General features: G+C 38.5%; 1 protein-coding gene across 1 annotated transcript in view; it reads left to right on the forward strand.

Annotated features, from left to right (window-relative positions):
* TTC39C (tetratricopeptide repeat domain 39C) overlaps positions 1-27,618 on the forward strand; it is a 98,589-nt gene that overhangs the window by 22,138 nt on the left and 48,833 nt on the right. The gene's annotated exons all lie outside the window — the stretch shown is intronic.

Below are 27,618 nucleotides of genomic sequence, written 5' to 3' on the forward strand. Positions count from 1 at the left end.
AACGAGCCACCCTGATCAGCTGACAGTCTTATGGGAGCTCCCTTATAAGTTACTAGTTGCCTTTCTCTTGCTGCTTTTAGGATTCTCTCTTTGTCTTTAACCTTTGCCATTTTAATTATGGTTAGGGTTTCCAAACGAGAATTCCCTCCTATTCTCAATTTTTTTCGCTTTCCCGTTCCCGAATCCTGAGAAAAGTTGGTTGGCAAATTGGGAAAATCGATTCCTTGAACCCATTAATACCCACAATGGGAAATAAACATACTACTCACAGTGTTTCTCTTAGACTTTTTCCCTATTTATATCACTAGGGTTTCTGGTTGGCCATTCCTGCCCGTTCTTGGGAATTTTTTTTTGCTTTTCCGTTCCTGAATCCCGAGAAAAGTTGGTCGGGAAATCAGGAAAATCGGCTCCTTGAACCCAGGTGGTTGGTAGTATCGGCCATTTTGTGAAAACGATTCGTCGTGGAGAACAGAAAACAGTTTATATCTCGGGATTTGGAAACAGGAAAGTGAAAAAAATTCCTGACAACGGGAGGGAATTCAAGCCTGGAAACGTTAATTATGATGTATCTTGGTGTGGGCCTCTTTGGGTTCATCTTGTTTGGGACTCTGTGCTCCCTGGACTTGCATGTTTAATTCCTTCACCAGGATAAGAAAGTTTTCAGTCATTATTTCTTCAAATAGGTTCTCAGTCCCTTGTTTTCTCTCTTCTTCTGCCACCCGTATGATGCAAATGTTGTTACACTTGATGTTGTCCCAGAGGACTCTTAAACTATCCTCACTTTTGGATTAGTTTTTCTTTTTGCTGTTCAGTTGGGTGTATTTTGCTACCTTGTCTTCCAAATTGCTGATTTGATTTTCTGCTTCATCTAATCTGCTGGTGCTTCCTTCTAGTGCAGTCTTCATTTCAGTTATTGTATTCTTCGCTTCTGACTGGTTCTTTTTTATGGTTTCTATGTCCTTTTTTTAATGTTTGCTATCTCTTTTTTGAAGTTCTCATTAAGCTCCTTGAGCATCCTTATAAACACCGTTTTGAACTCTGTATCTGGTAGGTTGCTTGCCTCCATTTTGTTTAGTTCTATTTCTGGAGTTTTCGCCTGTTCTTTCATTTGGGATATATTTCTTTGTTTTCTCATTTTGGCTGCCTCTCTGTGTTTGTTTCTATGTATTAGGTAAAGATGCTATGTCTCCCAGTCTTGGCCAAGTGGCCTTATGTAGTAGCTGCTCTGCAGGGCCCTGGCACAGTCTTCCTGGTCACCTGTTTCAGGTGCTGCAGGATTGTCCTTTGTGTGCCCTTCTGTTATAGTTGAGCCTTGATTGCTGTTGGCATGTCAGTGGGTAGGATTGACCCTCAGGCTGATTAGCTACCCTGCCGGGGGCTTATCCCACTGAGTGCAATTCACCCCAGGGAATCTGATGCCTGTTGAGACCACCCTTTGTGTGTGCAGCTTGTGGGGCTAATTGGGTGGTGCTCTACTGTGGTCTGAAGCCAACTTCTAAGTATGTTCGTTCCGGGGCCTCTTGGGAGGGGCTCCAGTGCAGGCCCACATCACCCACTGCCTGTGACTGACCGGGTACTACCTGGTAGGAGCTACAAAGCAATTCACTGTTGTTCGCTGCCTGTGCTAAACCTGGAGATACATGATAGAGGCCACACTCTGAACTGAGGACAGCTGTCACCGGTACTGTGCCTAGGATAGCTCTGCAAAAAGCCAGGACACCCTGAGGCCTGCTGCCACCTGCCAGCTTTCTTAAGGTTCAGCCACTGATAAAGCCTCATGCAGTATGCAAATTGGATGAGGCAGGGTCTTGGAGTCACTAGAGTAGGAAGAGTTGTGTTCACCAAATTAATATAGACTCTGTTTTGGTGGCCAGTGCTGAACCTAGAACTACTCAGCAAAATCTCAGAGCACACTGAGGCCAGTTACCGCCTGCCTGGGGCCTGTGGACTCCAGTGGTTTTCCAAGAAAGAGTGCAGTATGGGTGCTGCTTGCCAAGAAAGTGCCTCCCAATTTGAGGGAGTTGGGTAGGGCTGGGTCTCAGTGGAGCTCACCAGACCAATTCAGATTTGGCCATGTGAAGGAGGGCTCAACACAGGAAAGATGGTGCCTGCCTGCTGGCTGCATGGGAGAAGTTCCCCACACAGGGAAAATGACAGCTGTCCTCCAGCCATCATCCTGAAGACATACACCTCAGTCTGCCCTCAACCTCCTCCCATATGTCTCCGGAACCCCACCCCCTAAGTCACCATCCCTCTGCCAGAGCCCAGGGTGAGTGCCTGTGAGTGAGGGAGGCTGTGCACAGGCCCTTTAAGAAAATGTCTGGGTTTCCCACAGCCTTTTGTCCCACCTAGATGGTCGGAATCCCCATTTTTCACAGCCAGATGTTGTGAAGGCTCCTGTTCTCAGCACCAGTACTCTGGGCTGAAGAGCCTGGTGTGGGGCTGGGGTTCCTTGCTCTTCCAGGGGAATCTCTGCGGCTGAGATATCCCTCCTGATTCTCAGCCACCACATGGAGGTTTGGGGCCTGTTCCATGTCTTCGCCTCTCCTACCAGTCTCTATGTGGCTTCTTCTTTATATCCTTAGTTATAAAACTTCTGTTCAGCCAGACTTCAGATGGTTCTCCAGGTTGATTGTTCTGTAATCTAGTTGCAATTTTAATTTGTTCACAGAAGGAAGCAGGCACAATGTTTATCTACTCCACTGTCTTGGATTTCCTTAAATTGTTTTTCAAGTCCACTTGGCAGAGTCAGGACTTGAATCCTGGGCCCTGGAATTAGGAGGTGTTAAAGGAGGTGCCTTGGGGATGAATAGGGAGGTAGCCTCGGGTGGTCAAGGTGGAGAGGAGCAGCCTCTGACTGGCATGTGTTGTATTCAGGGGCAGGCTCCCTACTGGTTGCATATAGAGAGATGTATTAAAAGCAATGATGGAGGTTGAAGCTGCTAAAGTAGGTGGGTCCATGTTCTATGGAGAACCATGGATTTTCAGCTTTGCCCCTTGGGCAATGGGAAGTCAGTTGCAGTTTTTGAGCAGAGGAGTGACATGCAATTTTTGTTTTAGAAAGGTAATTCTGGAGGCAATGCACGGTAAATCTGGAGGTCAGAGAACACGTTAGGTAGCAGTTACAGCCCACATGGGGGCTGCCAAGGCAGGGGCGATACATGTAAAAGGCTTTTAGGAAATAGAATCAACAGGATTGTTGGTTTTGATTTGTTGTTTGGTTGTTGGGGATAGGAATTGAGGATGTTCTGGGCCACTAGCTAGATGGTGCTGCCATTGAGAGAGAGAGAGACTACAGAAAGAGGAACACATTAGAAGGATTAAGTAACGTAACAATTTCTTTACTGATTTGTCATCAGTTGAGAAATGTTACCCCAAGTCTTTTAATTCTCTTGGGAAAGAAGTGTATGTGGTGGTATTGAATACTAAGAAAGGACTCGGTGTAGCTGGTTGAGTATACTGGCGTCCTCTTACTCGGCATGGTCAGATCACTAGTGATTGTTTAGTTTGGGATTATAACAACAAAAGATCATCTAGTGAGCATTCTGTTTTGACTTTTGATGTAGGACCAAAGCCCTTTCCTTTATGAGTTTGCTGATGGATTTTCAAATTGGCTTTTTTGCCTATACCACACCTGTCATGCAGTCCTGTGATTTTCAATACCCGGGTCTTTAAAGTACAGCCAGAGATTGAAGTCATTTACGAAGCAATCTGGGTGGAAGCTCCTTGGTTTTATAAGTTTTTACAGTTATCTCACGCTCACTAATCCTAAATGATCCTTTAACTTCATAATGCCTTTATAAATCTTTTTGAAGGACTTTATTATTTTTCATCTATATCATACTTTTCCTGCCCTTATTTCATCTATTTTACATAATAAACAATGAATTATACAATTGCAATAATAAAGTCAACAGGGACTCGCAGTAAGCCCAGAAAAGCCCAGTAACTTGAGTGTCAATAGGCAAAAGGCATCTACTTCTCTCCCTCTCATACTGGTTAATCTGGAGATGTAAGTGATTGGATATTGGTTGAGTTTCTATTGTGTATATAAAACAAGGGACAATTGTAGACTTCAGTTTGAAGTGGTAGTACCATGTCTTTCTGGGCTGCATTCTAAATTTCTGATTATACTTGGAGCAGTTACAAAGAGGAAATGTATATTGTAGGAAGCGTTACGCAATAACAGTTTAAAGTAAAACTGTTGTTAATGGAATTTCTCATTAGATACAGTAATGAAATGAAATCGATTGAGTTCAAGGAAAAAAAGGGGGATCCAAGGGATTGTTGAATTTACTAGAGAAATGAGTAGAAGGATTTCCGTTTGAGAGTCAGATTTATGTTATTTCATCATTTATGACTTCTTAGATTCCTAATGCCATCAGTTAAAATGATCATTGCTTCAAATTGAGCCTGCTTACTTTCTAGGAATGCTAAAAGCATGCTAATTGTAGTTTCTAAAACGGCCTGCACATGTAGTCTATTGTAGCAGAAACTCAGTTATTTTCCACTGATGACTGGATTAGCATTGATTAGCTAGCACTGGAAGAGAATGCTGTTGGCCTTTGAGAACACTTGGCTCTACCTTGCAGAGAGCCTATGTTTGATGGCGTTCTGGTGGGTAGCTAGGCAGTGGAGAACACGCCCAGCCAGTGGCTCAGTGGTGTGTTAACAGTGCAGGAGAAGGCCCAGGAGTGCTAGGGATCTGCCAGCTCAAAAGAGACCAAGCAAATGTAAGATGCAACAAGTCTCTGATGTATGGTCCAGCAGGAATATTCTCATTAGGTCAGGAATAGCTAATAATCATGAAATATCCTAGTGACCTCTTTCCTCTCATCTGTTTTGCTTTAGTTAAACAATGGAGAAAATTGAAGCTTTTAATAATTTTAATGGTAGTATAATACCACTGTTTCTTTAAAATTGTTAAATATTTTAAGCATACAAAAACACAGCATGTTATAAAAACATAGAAGTCCTTCATACTCAGAATTAATAAATTTTAGTATTTGCCATATTTGCTTCAGATTTTTTTAGAGAAATAAAACATCATAGACAGTTAAGACCCCCTTTGTACTCCAGTGCAATTGCAGTTTCCCTCTTTCCCTCCTGAGAACCAGCTACTGTCCTCAAGTTGGTATCTTTTCTGTCCATATTTACATCTTTATTGCACGTTTCTGTCCATAAACAACATTGAGGTTTGTTTTTTTAATGTATATATTGAGTATTCTTTGCAGTTTGCATTTTCACCCAATTTTTTGTTTTTAAAGTCTACCCCATGCGATCAAATATATGGTGATGGAAGGAGAACTGACTCTGGGTGGTGAACACACAATGGGATTTATAGATGATGTAATACAGAATTGTACACCTGAAATCTATGTAATTTTACTAACAATTGTCACCCCAATAAATTTAAAAAATAAATTTAAAAAAAAATAAAGTCTACCCCATGTTGATATATGTAAATCAAGTGTAATAATTTTAACTGTTCAGCATAATGTCTCATCATATATAAATGACGTACTTATTCATTACCAACAACTGTTTAGGTGAGTTCCATTTCCTTAGGGTTCCTAATAGTGCAGTATCTTTATACATACCTTACACACACATGCAAAATGTTACCTGGGTATATCTCTAGATGTAGAATTGTTTGGTTGAAGGATCAGTGTTACTATATATTGCCAAATCTCCCTCCCAGGGGCTTTACAGGGCTTACAGATTTCTCTTTAACTGCCTCTCCTCTCCTATATGAAAGAAAATTTAACTTTAAGACATAGAAAACTTTAAAAAGCAGAATAAATATACTCTGTATACTGGTTAAATAACGGGTGTGCCTAATGACATTTAGAGTCTCAAGGATTTCCCATTTAGCCAGTCATGTATTGAACACACCCTGTGTACTGAGACATGTGGGAGCTTCTGCGAAGTATTTGAGAGCCGGTTCCGTGCCTCTCATAAAAATTCTTGTGTGCGGTGCCTGCAGAGTAGTACATGTCAGTGATAAAATAAATGAAATTATGTTGACAAAATAAGGCATGGCCTCTGTCCTCAAGAAAGTTAGAGTCTCGCTGGGATTATATAATATATAAATATGAAAGGTACACATTTATGGAGCAAACTAAGAGTAGTAGAAAATATAATTTGTAGAAATAGCTTGAAAATTAAATGGAAATAGTATATGTGGAAAAGAGTGAAATCAGAAACTATTTGGTAATCCCACTTTTTTTTTCCTACCCCTTTTTTCCCAGCTTAAACCTAAATATTTAGAGAAATAGTTATTAGAGAAGTAGTTATTAGTCAACACACTGAAAAATAAGTGGATAGAAAAAAACCAGAGCCTTCTGAGCATGTACTGGGCCCGAGACTCTGGGGTTAGGTGCTGGGTTGGAATCCAGGCACTTGTAGATGTGTCCCAGACACGCGCAGTGTGCCGCTTGGGACTGTGGCTGCTCAACACAAAGCCATGGGGGGGGGGAGGAGGAGCTTTTCACCCGCTGTCCCATGCTTAGCGTTGAATCGTATGCTTCATGCCATCTCACACTCAGAGCTTACTGAATTCTGGTCTTGCGCAGCAGCTGCCCCTTAGTCCCATAGACGACTCTGAGCAAGGCGCACACAGATACAGTATGCTCCCAGGGGAGTTCTCAGGGTAGGAGAAAAATCTGAGGTGTTTGGCATTAAGGGGCTCACAACAGGCTTGGGATTGAAGAAGTGTGTTTGCATCTGGAAAGTATTGCTAGGAATTCTTACCTAGCACATTGTTTCCATTGCCTCTAACTTTTAACATATCACAAGTCAGGGCAACGACATTAAATCCTTGCCCAAAGTCTCTTTACCTCCAGCTACTGGATTTTGTAGCTATCAGAGTGAAAATTCTATGCTGTAATGGAGGTTGGCAGAAAGAATAGTTTGTGTGTGTGTGTGTGTGTGTGTGTGTGTGTGTGTGTGTGTTTAATAACCAGTTTTGCTGGAACCATGGTGTAAATCCAGGAACTCTGATTTCTTTTGTGGACGCAGCATGGGTACATGTCACAGAGAAGCACCACAGGAAAAGTTGGATTTTTTTCAAAATTTGAATCGGGGTGTGAAGAGGAGAGGGGAGAACGTCAAAGGCTGAGAGGAAAAGATCAGCAGTGTGGGGTGTTTCAGGGCTTGGAGATCTGTGCAGCTGGAGCGCAGAGCCTACTTAGAAGAACAAATGAGAAGTAAAGCTAGTGAGGGCCAGGTTGTTGGGGGACCTTAAACATCCAGCAGTGGCAGTAGTTTGTTCTGATGCGCAGTGGAAAGAGGCAACAGGTCAAGGACAGATGGCAACACTGAAAAGTGTCCCAGGGAACACTGCTTTTGTGGCTGTTTGGTGTAGCTTGGAATGAGAGGTGAGGCCCAAATGGAGGCTGGTGTGAAGGGAGCAGGGGAGGGAAAGAACAAGGGAAACACAGGCCTCTCAGCTCCCAAAGGCCTGTGAGAGATGAGGTGCTAGTGGTCATATGGAAAGACTGAGAAATGCTTTTGGGAGTGGGATCTTAAATTTGGTTCAACAAAGTGGGCCTTAGTAAATGTAAGAATTCTTTATTTCAGGAGGAAAAAATATTAGTGAAAGGTTTATATTAGTATATAGACTATTGTAGTTAGCAGAACTTGGTCTGCCAGTGTTAATAACTTACCACTGTTTTGAAACAAAAATTCTAACAGTACCTCTAAGACTTTGCTATTTAAAGTGTGGTTTGGGGCCCAGCAGCATCAGCGTCTTTGAGGGGATGGTGAGAGTGGAGAATCCCCAGCCTCACCCCAGATCACCCGATTTTAACAAGGGGGCATTTGAATGCATTCTAAAGTATGTGAAGCACTGCTCCAACACACTGTCTTCTTGTGACTTTTAAAAAATGTAACTTAAACATTTTTTTATGATATGTTAAGTTTTGTTTTCTGCAGCACTGTAATAAATGCCAGGAATACCATTTTAAAAGTGCATATGGAATCAGTTATAGAATTAATGATTTAGTGATAAATATGTTTTTGTTTGCTGTCAGTCTTTCCACTCTAGAATATCAGCTCCATCGAAGGGGTCTTATTTCAGTGCCTGGAACAGTGCTTGGCATATATAGGTGCTCAAAAGATGTATGTGATATTTTGAATAAATAAATGTGTAAAAATTAGATACTAGTATTTTAAATTACTTTTATGTGCACATTTCAAAACTGTGCCTTATGCTGATTAAATTGAAAACTCTTCAGATTGTGAAGAAGATAAATGCTTATTTATTGCTAATTTGGAAAAGAAGGAAAAGTAGAAAAAAGAAAAATCACTCTTTACTCCCATTACTCATAGATAAAATTTTAAGATATTTCCTTTTGTGAATGTTTTCACATAGTTTGTTTCACTGCACATATACTTGGTATTCTGCTTTTTCATTTATCATGACAGAGTAACTGGTTTATTGCATGATTACTATGCACCAAGCTTCAAACTAGGCATTTTAGACACTTCTCTTATTTACTTACTACATCCATATAAGGCAGTATAATTTACATCAAATTTTCAAATGAGGAAACAGGCTGACAGTTTGTATATCTTGCTGTGCTCACATAGCCAGTGTGTGATAAAGTTGAGATTTTCACTCAGGGCCATTTTCTATAGCCCATGCTTTTTCAAATATACTGGAGTAAGCCCTTCCTTAGTTATCACATCTTTTATTGGGTAAAAATATATTTTGCTAGGTGAATATATCATAATTTGTCTAACAGTCTATTTTTCAGCAGTCTAGTATTCGTATTTCTTGATGCTATGCATAATACAACGAACGTCTTGTGTAGAAATATTTTTCTGCATTTCATTGTTGTTAGGGTACATTCTTAGAAATATTTTAAGTCTTTTGATAGAAAAATAGATATAGAACTTACCAAAAGGTTTGCACCAGCTTTCGTTCCCATCACAGTAAATGTTATGTTGTATATTTGAATGTATATGGGCAAAATAATATGTAAACCAAGCTTCTTCAGAAAAAAATCCATTTGAATTTATTTTTTTGTTTTAAAAATTTTAACTTTTATATCACAAAATGTAATGAATATTTTTACTGAAATATTTAGCTGTCTTAGTCAGTGTCTATATTATATAGAATTTTAGCATGACATTCATGTTGCCCTATTCAAAACCTTAGTTTAATGAAGTCCACAGTTTAAGAAGATGTACATTCACACTCATTTATATATTTTAAGCTTAGAATTCTTCTCATACATTGAGTCTTTTATGTTATACAAGTTATTCAACTCTAATATGTATTTAATGTCACGTTTTTCTTCTCAAAAACAATGACATTTATATCACTCTTAGATTAGAGCATAGCATTTTTTTTTCCTTTCTCCAGCCCTCTCGTCTTCACTCCTTCCCTCCCTTCCTTCTTTATTTCTTTTTACAGTAGAAAGTCAGATGTTATACCGAGAGGAAAGGCTGTGTGTGTTATAACAACAGCAAAAACAACCAAACAAACCCTTAACTTGTATGTAGATTTATTTGATATTTTAATAAAACTATTGAAGTAGAAAATATCTCCTAATGTTCATGTTTGGAATCATAACAGCTCATTATAAAATATAACAGCTTTATACTGGAGACAGGACCAGTAGAGGAAAATAATGAAAGTATGTGAAGGGAGAACACCATCTTACTCATTTAGCCATATTTATTTGATATATTGTCTATTTTTTCTGTCATGTAGCTTTCCCAGATATCATCACAGCATTTTTATCTGTCAAAAGAAAACTTAAGTCTGTCATTCAACAGGATCTATTGTAGATAGGTTTTATCTGTTACTTACATGTATGAATTTGTGGTCTGATAATACCTCTACTATAACAGAAATTAAAAAATATACCATTGTAGTTTAATAATTTGTGTGAGACTAATAAACCAGTGAATTTGGAAAACAAACACATCCATGTACTTTCCAAAATATGTTATAGAGTTTTGCAATTTCGAAATATTTCATAAGCTATACGCAAAACATTACTAGATAGTTGCATAAGCAGTTAAGGGCTTGTGAAAATAATCGATATTGTTAAATTCAATCAAGTACCCTATTTCTGACTTCCTTAAATAAATGAGGTGTTTTTACTTGCTGCCTTTTTCCATTTACACAAGGCTGCACATAGTCTGAAGGCAGTTGTGCCAGTATGAGTAGGAAATTAAAGGCCTTTGCCATTTTGATTTTAATTGCTTATTATTTGAAAAATAATGGTGCGATAAGCATTTTAATTAAAGGTAAGTTGTTAGTGATATATGGTATTTGTCTTTCTCAGTCTGACTTATTTCACTTAGCATAATACCCGCTAGTTCCATCCATGTTGTTGCAGATGGCAAGATTTCATTCTTTTTTATGGCCGAGTAATATTCCATTGCATATACGTACCACTTCTTTTTGTCTATTCATCTATTGATGGACACTTAGGTTGCTTCTATGTCTTGGCTATTGTAAATAATGCTGCAATGAACATATGGATGCATATGTCTTTCTGAATTCATGTTTTGGGTTTCTTCAGATAAATACCCAGAAGTGGAATTGCTGGGTCCTTCTTGTTATAGCTTTTGTTTTAAAATATATTTTTTCTGGTTTAAGTGTTGCTACCCTAGCTTTCCTCCCCCCCATTTCCATTTTCATGAAATATCTTTTTCCATCCCTTTACTTTCAGTTTCTGTGTGTCTTCCAGTCTGAAGTGAGTCTCTTGTAGGCAGCATATGTAAGGGTCTTGTTTCCTTATTCATTCAGCCAATCCTATGTCTTAGGATTGGAACATTTAATCCATTCATATTTAAACTAATTATTGATACATATGTTGTTATTGCCATTTTATTATTCATATATTTAATCTTTTTTCTTTTTCTTAAATAGCCCCTTTAACATTTCTTTTCATACTGGTTTGGTGGTGATGAACTCCTTTAGCTTTTTCTTGTCTGGGAAGTTCTTTATCTCTCCTTTAATTCTAAATGATAGCTTTGCTGGATAGAGTAATCTTCGTTGTAGGCCCTTGCTTTTCATCACTTTGAATATTTTGTGCCAATCCCTTGTGGCCTGTGAAGTTTCTGTTGAGAAATCAGCTGATAGTCTTATGGGAGCTCCCTTGTAAGTAAGTAAGTACTCGCCTTTCTTTTGCTGCTTTTAGGATTCTCTCTTTGTGTTTAACCTTTGCCATTTTAATGTGTCTTGGCGTGGGCTGTTTGGGTTCATCTTACTTGGGACTCTCTGTGCTTCCTGGGCTTTAAGTCTACTTGCTTTACCAGGTTAGGGAAGTTTTCAGTCATTATTTCTTCAAATAGGTGTTTAGCTCATTGTGCTCACTCTTCTCCTTTTGGTACCCCAATGATGCTAATGTTGGTACACTTGATGTTGTCTCAGAGGCCCCTTAAACTATTCTCATATTTTTGGGTTCTTTTTTATTTTTGCTGTTCTGATTGGCTATTTTCTGCTACCTTATCTTCCAAACCACTGATTTGATCCTTTGCTTCATCTAGTCTGTTGATTCCCAATATTGTATTCTTCATTTCAGTTATAGTATTCTTTGTTTATGATTGGTTCTTTTTTGTTTTCTATCTCCATTTTTATAGTTCCTATATCTTTGTTGAAGTTCTCACTGAGCATCCTTATAACCAGTGTTTTGCCCTCTTGTTGTAGTTGAGCCTTGATTGCTGTTTGCACCTAAGTGGAAGGGATTGACCCTCAGGAAGACTGGTTGTGAGGACTGTCCATGACTACAGTGGAGGAGCTCTTGTGCAGAGGCTGACCCTTCAGAGCAGAATTCACTTTGTTGGAGCTCTGGTGCCTTCTGACTCTGCCTTTGGGTGTGTCGTTTGTGAAGGTGGTTGAATGGTGCTCTGGCATGGTCTGAAGCTGGCCACAGTAGCTTCAGAGAGGGGCTCTGGCAGACTAAGGTTATTTGCTGCCTGTGCCCTGTCTGGACCACTTGGTATGAGCTGCAAAGTGATCTGCAGATGGTTGCCACTTGTGCTGGGCTTGGAGGTACCTGGGAGATTCTAAGCAGCGAACTGAGGCTGGCTGCCACTAGTGCCAGGCTTGGGGCTGCTTAGCAAGACGTATGGGGCATGCCGAGGCCAGATGCTGCTTGTTTGAGGTTTTGGAACCTTTGAGATGTTTTAGGAAAGTCAAAGACAGGCTGTTTGTATGGAAAAGCCACTTGAAGTGGCTGGGGTGGGCCTGAAAGTTGAGTGGGCTGAGATCTCAGGCAATCACCAGAGTGGGGAGAATGGTGTTAGCCAGGTTGATGGAGACTCAGATATGGTGCCTGCCTACGTGGGGGGTGGCGGTGAGGGTGGCAGTGAGGGAGGCTCAACAAAGGAACAGTGGCTTCTGCCAGCACTTTTGTCTGCAAGAAAGCTGCCCCTCCAGCCCTTGCTCTGAAGCCAGATAATTTAGCTCCTTCCCCTATGTCCTTGGCATTTTTCTAGCTGCTGCCTCATCGCTGGAGCTCAGAGCACATTTGTCTGTCAGCTAAGTCCATGCCCTCATCCTTTAAGAGCAATGCCTGGGACTCCAGCAGCCTTCCCTCTCACTCAACCACAATGTCTGCTGGTTTTTATCGCCAGAAGTTATGAGGACTTCTCTTCCCAGCACTGGAACTCTGAGCTGGGGAGTCTGGCGTGTGGCTGGGACCCTTCTCTCCTCAGAGGGGACATAGCTGAGATATCCCTTTTGATTTTTAACCTCCACACGTGGGTGTGGGACCAGGCCATTTCACATCTCTGCCCTCAGTACCAGTCTCAAAGTGGCTTCTTCTGTGTATGTCTTTAGTTATAGGACTTCTGTTCTAGATTCCAGGCGATTCTCAATGATGGTTGTCCTTTAGTTGTAATTTTGATGTGGTCATGGGAGGGGGCAAGCACAGTTCTTGACCCCCATCATCTTGACCCGAAGCCTCTAGTTTGTTTTTTCTTAAGTGAGCTTTTCAAATGCAGGGAGTTCATTTTAGGCTGGGGTTGACTATAAGTCTGTGGGTAAAAATTGATGTTATTCTCTGTTGTAGAATATATTCTTTGTGAAAACCCCATGTAATTATTTAAATTTTAAATTATTAGAATTTTAAAATACGATTATGAAATGAACATATGAATACAAGATTATGTGGTTCTTAAGATGTTTGCCAACTCAAGAGAAATTTTTATAATCATATCAGAAAAGAAGTCCTAGTTTAAGAAGCTGTCTTTATAATGTCAGCATAAATATTTTTCAGAGTGCTGCAGGTGAACAGTTTAAGAAATATACTGTAGAGTGATATTTTAAGGAGAGCTAACAATAAATGCAGGCAATCATTTTAAGTATTTGGCATGCTCCAGGGACTATGCAAGTATTAATCCTATATTAAGAAGCAGCGTTTTAGACATGGAAAAGATTTTTTCTTTACTTAGGCCAATTCATTATTTGTTAGCTTTATTTAGTAAATACTTATATTTTACCTACTATATGCCAGGCACTACTTTAGTGAATTTCTATACTCAGTCCAACAGCTTTACAACAAGAAATGAAATAGAAACAATTTCACTGATCATATAGCCACCCTTACTACTCAGCATACACATATAGCTATCACTCTGTCTTCCTTCTGTTATTCTTTTTGCTCATTTGTTTGTCAGGACACTCATTCACTCATTCATTTGTTCACTCACTCCATTCATTCATTCACTCATTCATTCATTTATTCAGCAAGTACTCATTGAGGGTATTCTGGATGCCGGGCACTGTGCTAGGCACCATTCTGGTGGGAAAAGCAGTATTACCCTGTTTCCCCGAAAATAAGACCAGGTTTTATATTAAGGTTTGCTCCAAAAGACGCGTTAGGGCTTATGTTCAGATGTCATCCAGAAAAATCATGCTAGAGATTAGTTTCCAGTTAGGTCTTATTTTCGGGGAAACATGGTAGTATGTGAGTAGTGTTACGAAGGGTGAAGGGTGAGGAGCAGCCCAGAGGAGGGCTCCACTCTGACCTGAGGGACCAGAAGGGGTGGTTCGAAACCAGCACCTTTTGTACTGAGACCTGGAGGATGAGCAGGAGCTGGTGAGGAAAGAGGCAGGGACACCCTGTGTGCCAAAGCCCGAGGCATGAGAACATGATATTCCCTTCTGATTGTTTTCATCTTGATTTGGAAATTTTACAGGATAAAGTAATGGAGAGGGAAATACAATGGAAACATTTTATATATTTTCGCTGTTTTTGTCTCAAGACAAACTTAATTTTTATGTAGATATTTTATATCTTAAATATCAACTTACTAAATAGTCCACCATATTAATTAGACCAGTGAATTCTAATGCAAATCATTTGGAAGTTAAAAGATAGGAACTGGGGACCAAAGTTTTTCCTGGCTTTCATTTTGCTCAGTCTTTTCTCATCTCCCTCCTCACAGGCCTGGTGACTAGGTGCTGGGCCACCATTTGGGACATTGAGGGGTAGCACTCAGCCCTCCAGGAGACTCCCCAGCTCCCACTCCAGGCCAAGCCCTCCGTGTCCTCTGTCCTGTTCACCATTTCTCTTTCGTAGTTGTTCCCCAAGTCTTCCTCCACCCCAAGTCCTAAGTCATAGCCCTGAATCTGCTAGCTTTTCCTTTGCAGGACACCAGAGACAAGCCTAAAAGGTGAAATTCTGTTTTTGCCATGCAGTTGTAGAACTCGTCTGTATTTTAAATTACCACGGTGGCTTTGAGGGGTATTTTACCGTATGCAGGGGATGCATCTTAATATATGTACATCCTAGAACTACATCGATTAGAACAATTGTCCATTGGAAGTAAGAAATCAAGGGCCTAGTGACTTTTTTCAGAGTGTTGTGTAGAGTGGCTCATTAATTATCTGCCTGTAAATAATTAACGACTTCAAGGAACATACAGACCATCAAGGCTCTTGCTTATTCTGTCCCTATGTGGGGAAGAGACCCAGAATCTCAGCCTGCCCCCAGAGGTCCTCCCACGCTCTGCTGCAAGCTGATGGCTTCACTGCTTCCGGCGAAAGTCTTTCATGGCTCCTTGGCACCAGATGGTGAATTACAAGGTCAATTTCTGATAAGATATAAGGCCATATCACAAGCAGTTAAAGTAAATAGTAAGACACTCCAGTGGCTGTGAATGCAAACATCACTGCATACACAGGAGCCACTGCTCCCTGGGGACTGGCGTCCCTCCTGGCTCAGGGGTGCCCCTGACCTGAAGAGGGGTGCCCTTGGGGCCAGCCGGTGGTACGCTAAGCACTCTCAAATCCCAGGAAGGGTGGGCACACATAAACAAAAGTCTGGGCAGAAGCCTGGACCTATTCCAAAAACACTCATAAATGAAACAATTATAAACTAAATATCTATGACAATCAGTGTTTTTAGGGACATGCTGTCCTTTAGATAAAAAGTTCCCCAAGGATCATGCTTTAAGTTGTGTCTGAAAAGTAAGAATAGAGCCTTTCTATGAAATTCCCCACTGTTGTCTTTGGATAAAGAAAGCAAGCACACTTATTTTCCTTAAGGAAAGCAGTTTTTATGGGCTCAGGTTGATGATGGTCTTCTATCTGGTAATTTTTTTTTTGACCTATGGAGGAAGGTCCATCCGTTGAAATACCATGACGTGAGGATTTTGTAGGAGATGATTGGTTGGTTTATTAAACAGATATGTATCAGTGACTTGCTACATGCCAGGCTGTGTCCTATGTGGCCAGGACAGCGGCACATGGCAGAGATGGGGTTCCCACTCACAGGGAACTTCTTTTATTCAAACAAACAAGTGAGAGAGATAGCAAATAATAGTAAGTGCTCTGTAGAAAATTAACATACAGAGATACAATAGACAGTGATTAGAGGCTTATTAATATACGAGATGTGATAAAAAGTATGGTGAATATTTAAATTAAAAACATGTATTACAATAAAAGACACATTGTCATTAATCCCCCTCGCTTTGAACACACTTATCCCATTGGTGTCGCCACTTTCTGAAGCAGTTCTGGAAGTCCTCTTTCGTGAGTATCTTTAGTTACACAGTCATGGCTGCCTTGATGTCCTGAATCATTTTGACTTTGGGGAAGAGCCAGAAGTTGCACGGTGCCAGATCCGATGAATAAGGTGAATGTAGATACACCATAATGTTTTTATTTGACAGAAGTTGCTATACCAGAAGCTATGTGTGATATGGATCATTGTCATGATGGAGGATGAAATAAAGACACTCATGAAAGAGGACTTCCAGAACTGCTTCAGAAAGTGGCAAGGACAATGAAATAAGTGTGTTTGAAGCATGGGGGCATATGTTGAGGGGGATTAATGGCAATATGTCTTTTACTGTAATACATTTTTTATGTAAACATTTACTGTATTTTTCAATCACACCTCGTATTCTCTTTAAAAAAAAAAACATAGAAAAGAGGAAATCAAAGTTGGTAAGCAGACTTTTTGAGACTTCATTAAATACTTGTATGGTGTTAGAAGGTGACTTTGTGAGTAAAATAAAGAAGCATCTCTACCCACTTTCCATCATCATTTATTATTATTGGAATGTTTCTTTCTAGCAGCCAAACTAGACTTTGTAGGCTCTGTCAAGAAAACAAATGTTCTCGTTTGTGTTTGTATCTCCAGTACGTAGCACAGTGCCTGCTGTATACTTGGTATTCAACAAATATATTTTGAATGGATGAATGAAAGAAAACTAGATTTATTAGAATTTTCCTTATAATCCCATGTATAGAACTTTCATTTACTTTCTTCTAAACTGTAGAATGTTATCTGATTATGACTTGCATATGTGATTTTAAAATTAAACATCTATTTTGTTTTGTTTTTTAAGTTTATAGTTTTCTCTTAGATAACAGTTGATGGAGACAAGGGGCAATGTGGAAAACCACCCGTGAGTTCTTTGACTTTGATAGTAAATTGCATTGTTTGTTTTGGGCCTGATTTCTTCATCACTCTCTTAATCGTTAAGCTTCGATAGGGGTGACACTTTAGTCTGTCACTGAGCAGGCTCAGAGTTAGCTGTGCACTATGGGAAGATGCTTTAAAACTGGAAATTTATCAAGGAGAATTAGAAGATGTGGGGCAATGGGGTGCATGGACCCAGGTACCTAATTCTCAGGCTTGCAGGGAAGATGATACTTAGTGAATGGGATACATCCACCTGGGATTCCTATGGAAGTGATTTAGCTTTCTAGAAGACCATAGATAATGAATTTTATATTTTAATCTGATTCGTAACAAGCTTCAAAAGGAACATTCTACTGATGCTTTCCAATCACATATGAGCCCCTAAGGATGCTATATGTGATACATAAAAGAAGCATTTGTAGTACTTTTTCACTAAGATGCTTTCAGAATAATTAGATTTTTCCTTTTGAAAACTATTCTTAACAACTATTATAAATCATGTCAAGAAACACCCTTTAAACAAACCTTTTTCACATTTTATTTTCCTTGGCCACCCTCTAAGTGATAAGGCACTTTTGTTCCTAGAGCTGTGGTCTAGAGTTTTTCCTTCATCACTTCGTAGGAACCTCTTCCTTTTCTGCATATGGCAGATGTTCTCTTTAAAAAAATGTTTGTTGAATGAATGCTGCGAGGACACTGTACTGAAAACATTGCTGTTCTTTCTTGCTTTCACAGTAAGAGTAGAGATAAATCTTTCAGTCTCTTTAGTCGGTTAGTGATAAAAACTTATATGCTGTTTGGCACTGAAAGGCCAAACATCCTTCCTATCAAGGCTTCCAAATAGCTCACCATAATAGTTTCCCATTTCTGAGTGGTATTAAAAAGTAAGTTCAGTATATTTGGAAAACATAGTTTGTTGCCGAAGAATCGAGTTAATCTTATCTATTGATGGTGTAACAGAGTGTCCTCAAAGTTAGAGAACTTGAAATACAAGGCAGTAAAAATTGAGCCAGTCACCCAGGAAGCACAAGTACAAGTTAAGGGAGGTCTCCGTTCAGGTGGTCAGTGTCCTGTGAAATTTAAACATTTCAGGGTTTTATCTACTCAGTACTGACTTGGGCATGTTTTAGTTTTTAACCCAGCTTTCATTAAACTCCTTATTATAAGGCTTTTTATTTATTATTATTTTTCTTAGTGTGGTGAGGAATCAGGGAGGTAGAGGGAAGATTGCAGTATTAAAACTGAAAAAAAAATTTTAGTAAAATAATTAGTTCAAATAGCAAGACAATATGTGGTTCTGTTTGATGTCCTACTACCTTTTTTCCCCCTTTAATTTTGATAGGGATGCATTTAAAATCTTATTTGTACTATTTATACAGATAATGTGAAAAATAATGCCCAAATCATTTGCATCTGTTTCTGAAAAACAATCAGAGACTGTTTGGGGGACTTAACTTCATATAAGTGTTTCTCTCTTCTTTGGGGACAATTTATTAGCCTTGTGTTAATGGTACCCTGGGCCACAGCTGGGCAGAGACCTTAGCTTGTCACTAAGTGAACTCACTCCCACATAGCAGGCTTTGGCTATTTGCTATTGAATCGCCCCATTATTCTGTTTGTTTGGCTGGATGATATAGTCTGTTGAGAAATTGTATCAAAGCAAGAACTGAATCACAGGGAGTATTTAGAGCAAGTAATTGACTTAAATGATGTGTGTTTCTCTCTAAAAGGTGTCTGAAAGTAAGGAGAATGTCTATGGTGACATTATTGAAACAGATGATGATTACTGCAGTTTTAGTCGTGACTATTTATCTCCCCACAGATACGCATTTCCTGAAAAAAAATCACTTTTAATCTTATTGCACCTCACGACAAATACTCATTTTTTGTTCATATGTGTTGGAATAAAGTACACACAGAACTTTTGTTTTTACATTAAATTTGGTCAGGCATTTTTCTAGGTCATACTATTCCATCTGAAGATGTTATGGGCATTTATTTTTTTGTAGACTCCCATTTTCAAAAATTTTAAATTGTAAAATATGTATAACATAAAGTTTACCCTCAACTATTTTTAAGAGTACAGTTCAGTATTGCTAAGTGCATTCACATCGTTGTACATCCCATCTCCAGAACTCTTAAAAATCTTCCAAAACTGAACTTATACCCATTAAGCAATAACTCCTCATTCTCTCCTCCCCCAAGCTGTGGCAACCACTATTCTATTTCCTGTCTCTCTAAATTTGACTACTTGAGGTCCTTCGTATAAGTGGAATCATACAGTATTTATCATTTTGTAACTGGATTATTTCACTTAGTATAACGTCCTCAAGTTTCATCCACATTGCAGGATGTGTCAGAATTTCTTTCCTTTTTAAGGCTGAGTAATGTTCCATTCAATGGATATACCACAGTTTGTTTATCCATTTGTCCATCTACAGACACTTGGGTTGCTTCCACCTTTTGGTTATTGTGAATAATGCTGCTAGAATATGGATGTACAAACATCTGTTTGAGTTCCTGATTTCAGTTCTTTGGGGTATATACGCATAAGTGAAATTTCTGGATCATAAGGTACAGCCAAGTCTTGCATATCCATGGGTTCAACATCCATGATTTCAACCAATGGCAGATCAAACATATTTGGGAAAAAAATGTTAACATTGTTGTAGACGTGTATGAGGTAGTCGGGCCTATGATGGTTGCATCTGTACTGAACATTTAGAGATATTTTTTGTCATTATTTCCTAAACAACGCTGTATAACAACTAGTTACATAACATTTATGTTGTATTCGGCATCATAAGTAACCTGGAAATGATTTAAAATACATGGGAGTATGCGTAGGTTATATGCAAATACTATGCCATTTTATATAAGGGATTTGAGCATCCGTGGATTTTGGTACTTGTGGGGGGGCCTGGAATCAATCCCCTGCAAATGCCAAGGGATAACTATAATGCTAATTTTTTGAGGACCCACCATACTGTTTTCCATAGTGACTGCACCATTTTACATTCCCACCAACTGTGCAAGGGTACCTTTTCTCCACATTCTCCCCGACACTTGTTATTTTCTGTTATTTTGGTGTAGTCATCCTAATGGGTGTGAGGTAGTATCTCATTATGGTTTTTATGTGCATTTCCCTAATAGTGAAGTGGAGCATCTTTTCATGTGCTTATTGGCTATGTGTATGTATCTTCTTTGGAGAAATGTCAGTTCATGTCCTTTGCCCACTTTTTGATTGGGTTGTTTCTTTTTGTTGTTGTTGAGTTGTAGGAGTTCTTTACATAGTCTGGATATTAATCCATTATCAGATGTATGATTTGCAAATATTCTCTCACATTCTACAGGTTGCCTTTTCACTATTATGTCCTTTGATGCACAGACTGTTTTTTAATTTTTATATGTAGTCCAGTTTATGTATTTTTACTTTTGTTGCCTGTGTTTTTGGTGTCATATCAAAGAAATCATTGCCGATTCAGTGTCATAAAGCTTTCCCTCGATGTAGTTTTTTTTTTTTTTTTTAAATCCAGGTTTTCCCTATTCTGGATAATGTTGCAGTGAGTGGTTCATGCACTTAGCTTTTTCCTTCTGTTGGCATTATTTACTTTCAGAAAGAAAATGAAGTACTGAACTCATATTGTCCCCTTAAAGACCATTGTTTGAGTTACTGTGCTGAGCAGAGGATAGCACTTGTCCTGTTAGCAAAAGTTGTGTTTCTGAAGACAAGGTAAGAAGCGTCTAGAGAAGCATTCAGTAATGCCTTGATTGATGATTGTATGAAGTTAACTCCCGTGGTCCCCTGGGACTGTGATTTTCAATACAGCATGTGTCACAGAAAAGGCAAAGCCCCCTTAAGAGCAGCAGAGGGGTGGGGGTGAATTTGGGCAATTTTTTCTTCAACCCTCAGATCTGGGTTCTCCCGGCTGCAGTGAAAGATGAGGATTACTGCCGTGGGCCAATTAGGTTCAGGTGGCCCTGGATTTCCTTTGTGATACGAAGTCCAGTCTCCCCACACATTTGAAGAGGAGAAAAGTCATTTTGGAGAACTCAAAATTATATAAATATAGAAGTTTCAGAAAAATCAAGGAAAGGCTTAAATTCTAGCCATTTGCCACTGTGTTTAGGGGACAAAATTACATTTGAAGAAACATTTTCAGTTAGGCACAGTCTTATAGTAATTATGCCCATTTATTTAATGGAAAAATATTCCTTTTGAATCAAATGTATCCATTCCCTTTCACTGTATTTCAGGAAACAATATCTTTATCTGTCCAGTTTTTAATATCCTGGAGAAAGTTTGTTTTTTTAAAAATCCATGGCAATGTTAGTAAATATAGAAATAGAAGATCAGTTGCTTCTTTGTATTCTCAACAGTTTTTCTACCCTTGGGAAACTCATTATACAGAAATAAAAATTTAGAGCTATTTTATTACTGATGGTTCATATTTAAAAAGAAAATTATGGCAGTGACCAATAGAAGTCTTCTCATCGAAGGAATCCTCATCAATTCTCATCAAAGGAATTGATCTCTGCAAAAGACATCTTTTGCAGAGGGTTTTTATTTATAAGTTTGTTTTTATTTAACTTTTTATTTTGGAAAATAGTCTACATCTGCCAAAGTACATAAAATAGTTTAATCAATTCCCATGTTCCAGTCAGCAAGTTTCAATAATTATCAAGTCATGGCCAATCTTAGTCTATCTAAATTTCTGCTTACTTTTAATTCTCTTACCTCAAATTATATTTGAAACAAATCCCAGTCCATCATATTATTCATCTGTAGATACTTTCATAAATACCTCTAAAAAAAGATTCCTTAAAATGTAGCCATAATACTATTGCCAGATTTTACTAGTAATTCACTAATACATCAAATATCCATCACTGATCATTTATTTTTTTTCTCTTTAACTTTTTTATTTTTGGTAAGGAAAAACATATAGTAAAGAATGTATACATATGTAAACATGACTGTGTAACTACTTACATCAAGGTAAAGTAATAGGGTATTTCCAGCATTCCAGCCTCCTCCCATGGGCTCCTCAGTCAGCATCCCCCAAAGTATCACTGTTCTGACCTCTTTCATCATTAGAGGTTAAAATAGTAGTTTTGAGCTTCAAATAAATGGAACACTTAGTATGTACTCTTTTATGTTTATCTTCTTTCAGCATCATGTCCATGAGATTAATTCATGTTTTTTGCCTTTAGCAGTCATTTTTTTCTTTTTCATAGTTGTAAATTATTCCATTGAATGAATATGCTACCATTATTTGATCCATTCTACTATTGATGGATTAGTATGAAACTACTATGAATAATACTACTATTAACAAACCATACATGTGTTTTGGGGGCATAATTATTCAATTTTGTTGTGTACGTGCACGCGCGCACACACACACATACACACACACACACACACATACTCAGGAATGAAATTACTGGGTCATAGAGTAGGCATATGTTTAGCTTTAGTAGATACTGCTAAAGAATGTATGAGAGTTCCAGTTGCTCCACATTCTCAGTAACACTTGGTATTGTCAGCCCATACGTAATAAGCATGGCCAATATGATGAGAGTATGTGTAGTGGTATCTCATTTTGGTTTTAATTTGCATTTCCTTGATAATTAATGCTTTTCAGCACTTTTTAATATGCTTATTGACTCTTTTGTGAAGTGTCTAAGACTTTTGCCCATTTTTTTTACTGGGTTGTCAGTCATTTTTTACTCAATCATGGGAGTTCTGTACATATTCTGAAGATGATCACTTTGTTAGATGTGTATTGCAAAAATCTTCTCACAGTCTGTGATCTGCCTCTTACAATCTTTTAATGAGTGAACAGAAATTCTTAACTTCAAGTTTTGATATCAGGTAATGTAGGTCCCTAGCTTTTTTGTTCTTCATATTTGATTTGGCCATTTCTAAGTATCTTGCTTTTCCATATAAACTTTAGAATCCATTTTTCAAAACACAGACACACACACACACGCATGCACACAGGAATTTTACTTAGGATTGCGTCAAAGTTATAGTTCAATTTAAGAGAAATTAACATTTCAGCAATATTGAGCCTTTCAGTCCATAAGAATTAGTATCTCTTTATTTAGGTTAGTGGTTCACAGCCAGAACTGATTTTGCCATCAGAGGACATTTAACTATGTCTGGAGAATTTCTGGTTGTCACATCATTTTGGGGGGGAGGGGTGGCTGTATGCTACTGGTATTTTGTAAGTCAAGGGTGAGGATACTATTCAATATTCTACAATGCATAGGACAGCCCTCACAACAAAAATTTATCTGGCCCAAAATGTTAAGAATGCCACTGTTGAGAAACCCTAAATTAGGTCTTTTTTTTTTTCTAAGTAATGTTTTGAGGTTTCAGTGTAGCAATATTGTACATCTTTGTTAGATTTATCCTTAGATAATTAATATTTTGGTGCTATTGTGAATGATTTTTAAGTTTTATTTTCTAATTGTTGCTAGTGTGTATATGTATGTGTTTATGTATGTGTTTACATTTTGTATGAATATATATTTGTTACTGTTTTATGTCTCTTACATATGTCTTTATGTGTCTGTTGTTTTATATGCCTTTTATTTTAGAGATTATTTTAGTCTCTTTTTGCCCCATATGCTTTTTTATTGTTGTTGAAGAAACTAGGATGCTTTTTCCTGTAGAATTTCCCACGACTTAGATTTTGCCAGTCATATCAGCATGGCGGTGTTTAATAGGTTCCCCTGTCTTTATGATCATTGCCTGTGTCCATTAATTCACTAGAAGCTGCAAAATGAGATAGTCTGATTCTATCATTTGTTTTTCATTTACAAGCCCAGGATATTTTTGTAAAAAGAGGCCTTCCTCCCTGCCACCCAACTATTATAGTTACTCTGAATCCACAGAGAGAAGGCAGGGTATGTGCTTAGTCCTTCATTTTTAAATCAGTTTTCAAAACAATGAGTTGATTCCCTAGCATCCTCCATAGGCAACCCGTGAGGTGATTTTTGTTTGTTTGTTTTTTTAAACTAAAAGTATTGTGAGCTTATGGTTTGAACTTATTTGGTATTTCAGTCTATTACTGTTTTTACCCTCGTTGATGATCAAATTGTTCCATGTTTGGCTGGAGGGAACCTCTTCAAGATTCTAATATATATTTTAAACTCCCTTCCTTTCTGCTGTAACAAGATACTCTAGGCTATTTCTTAAACATTTCTTGACCCTGACCTGGAATCAGCCATTTCTTCAAGGAGCTATGGTTTTCTTTACTTAATGTATTTCAAGAGCTAGGCATGCTCGGTACTACTGAGTGGTCATTGTTTCTAGACTTTTTCAGTAGACAGAGCTAGAAGATGTGTATTTTTTAAAGATAAAAAAATTACAATGAGCATTGATTTTCCAGTTCATATTCTGGACTATAAGATTTTTAATTAACTGCATTCTTTTCCTGTTCACAAAATTCTGGGTCTCAACAAATACCAACATACCTACACATTGCTTTATCACAAACTACATACCCAGCAACCTTATAGAACAACAATTCCAACTTAACTGGTAAGACTGTGATTACTGATGACAAATTTTAGAAATATTTGCCATCTTTTGGGTCTGTTTTTAAGAATATTTCATAATAGGCATTTGCTGTCAGATTACTGTTTTTTAAAAGTCTCTTGGAATAGTTAGTGCTCTGTGTCGTTATTTTACCAGTTGGATTTTCATTTAGGTACATTTAATTTATTTTACTTTTTATTTTTAGGGATTGCATTATTAAAATTTAATTTATTATCATGTATGATATTTACATGGTTCCAAAATCAACTCTACAAAACAAAATATTTATAAAGAAGCTTTGTTTCTATCCTTGTTTCTTTTTCCCTATTCTGTCCCTCACCTTGTAGATATCTGTTTTTTTGTTTTATTAATTTATGGGTTATCTTGCCATTGTTTTTTGTTTTTTTTCAATATTAGGAAATCTGTATGTATATATCCTCCCTTCTTTTTACTAAGTGAGATTTTCACTACGTGCTCTATTTCACTTACCCTCACTTCGTCTTTTGTATATCATCTGGTATTTAGAAAGGTTTGTATTTTGGTTCTAATGCTTACCTTTACATAATACACTCCCTCCCGTGGTTTTGGTCACTGTTTATTGGTTCCTAATATGAACATACTGAAATGAGCGAAAAGTCTCTTCCTTCTCCTGGAGCCTAAGTTTCGAAGTAATGATTCTTGTACTCTTTGTGAGAACATTTCCAGATCCCCCAAATGATTAACTTTTATGTAGAAACATGTGGGCCAGAACTGATTAAGATGAGGTACATTAACATAAGATCACTTGAAGTATATTGAGTTAAAAGTAATCCAAGTGGACGAAACAAGTGAGCGTTGTTGGAGAAAGCTCTGTAACACCAGGTTAACGTGCAGTGTGTGAGGGATTACTTGCTTATTGATCAGATGGTTATTGAGTGTCTAATATACCCAGGTGCTGTGAGGTTTACAAAGACGGTGCTTCAAGGAGGAACAAATGTTTACATTGGGCTGCTCTGTCACTTAAATGATAAGATGGTGTGTGAGGTACTAAGGGCTAAGCTAGGGTACCATGAATAATCAATAGCCATGGCTGTCAAACCTAATTTTAGTCAAGAACAAGAAGCATCTGTAGGAACAGTAGGTCCTAGTTTCAGCTTCTTTGATTTCTCAAGTGGCAAAGTGTTACATGCAAGCAAGGGAAGGGAAAACCATAATAATCACTCAATTGAGAAGTGTCTGTTCCTGAAAGGCAGAATCTATGTCATTTCATTCCTTGCTTGACTGATTCATGTGTGTTGAATGCCTGCTATATGTAAGGCATGATGGTGATGAGAATTGAGACAGAAAATAGCATTCTACAGGGGACACTGACAGGCAAACCAAATTATAACATAGTGGGGTGGGAGCCTATAATGCTATATCTGTGCAAAGCTGTGGAATGAGAGAACTAACAGCTGTTCTGGTGCAGAGGGTAGAGATGACAGAGACTTCACTCTGCTGTTAGAGGTGCTCTTTGAGCTAGTTCTGTGGGTATGAGTGCTAGCGGGGAGTGCTGCACAAGTGAGTTGACCTTTCTAATTTTTTTCTTGTAGCTTTTAGTACCCTATTAAAATTCTACAGATATTCGCTGTAGAATTTGAGTGGGTATCAAGTATTATAGATGGGGAAGAAATTTCACCAGGTTAACATTGCACATAAATTGAGTTCCTGATCCTTCTTCCTCCCTCCCTCTCCCCACCACCACACACGTATCACACTCTGGTTGGAAAACAGATGTGCATGCTATTTGACTCAGCAATGCTATATCTCTAGCAGTTTATCCCAAGAATATATTTGGACTTGCTTGCAAAGATACATATACAAAGATGTTCATCTGATCATGGGTGTGGGGACAGAGCCAGGAGTGCAGTTTCCAGGCTCTCGGCCTCACATGGAAAGGTGCTGGCTCAGGTAGTAAATGGCCATCAACTGTGATTGCATGGCCATCAGCTGTGGCTAGTTGGCCATCAGCTGTAACCAGTGAGCCATTGGCCACCAATATAACAGCTGTGGCTACGCTAGCAGAAAAATGGGGGCTAGCAAGAACATGGTGGCTGAGCTAGCAAGAGCGGATTGCAGTTAGCATGGCAGGTTGCAGCTAACAAGTGAGGTTGGTTGGTTGGCAGAGAAGTGGACAGCAGGTTGCAGATGGTGTGGATCCTGCTTCCTGTGTCTCCAACCCAGCTTCCAGCGAGACTGTAGTGGTATGACTCCCCTATCTATGGCTCCGTGGGTGTTCCTTTTTGGCTTCACCATGTCCTGCATTCTTATGTGGGGAGCGAGAACTGAGACCACGCATGCCACTCCGAGTGACACATGCGCAGTAAGCAGGGTCTCCCACCCGACAATGGGGTATATATGTATGTATACATATATGTATATACATATAAACGTGCATGTTCCCCTCCTATACCCACTCCCCATGCCCCAAACACACCCTCAATTTGGACACAAACTAAATTTTCAGTAGAGGATTGACTAAATACATTGTTCTTGTGTTCTTTTTATGACCGTGTATTATTTACATAATTAAAAAATGGTAAAATTGTTTTTCTTTAACAAGGCAATTGTAACTTGCTTTCCCCTTTAGTGCAATTTATAGAGATTTAGATTTTGTACTGGCTGTGAATTTGAAGCAGAAAGTTTATGTTCTTTGAATTGGTATTAGTTTGATTTTGTTTCATATTTGGCTTACGTGTAAAATTGGATAATGACTGCATTACAGTGGGGGAGTGACTGACTCTAGAGAGGCACTCTTGTTTTTTATTTATTAAATTTATTGGGTTAACAAAATTATATAGGTTTCAGGTGTACAGTTTTATAATACATCACCTATATATTGTATTGTATGTACCACCCAAAGTCAAATTTCCTTCAGGCACCATATGTTTGACCCTCTTTTACCCTCTTTTAACTCCTATCCTTTCCCCTTATCCTCTGGTAACCTCTAAACTGTTATCTGTATCTGTGAGTTTTTGTTTGTTTGTTGCTTTCAGTTTTACATCCCATATATGAGTGAAATCATATGGTTCTCATTTTTTTCCATCTGACTTATTTCACTTAGCACAAAATCTCAAGATCAATCCATATGGTCACAAATGGCAGCATTTCATCTTTTCTTATGGCCCAGTAATATTCCATTGT

Source organism: Rhinolophus sinicus, chromosome 4, assembly GCF_057876585.1.
Source record: "Rhinolophus sinicus isolate RSI-liver-muscle chromosome 4, RSI-T2T, whole genome shotgun sequence".
Lineage (NCBI taxonomy): Eukaryota > Metazoa > Chordata > Mammalia > Chiroptera > Rhinolophidae > Rhinolophus > Rhinolophus sinicus.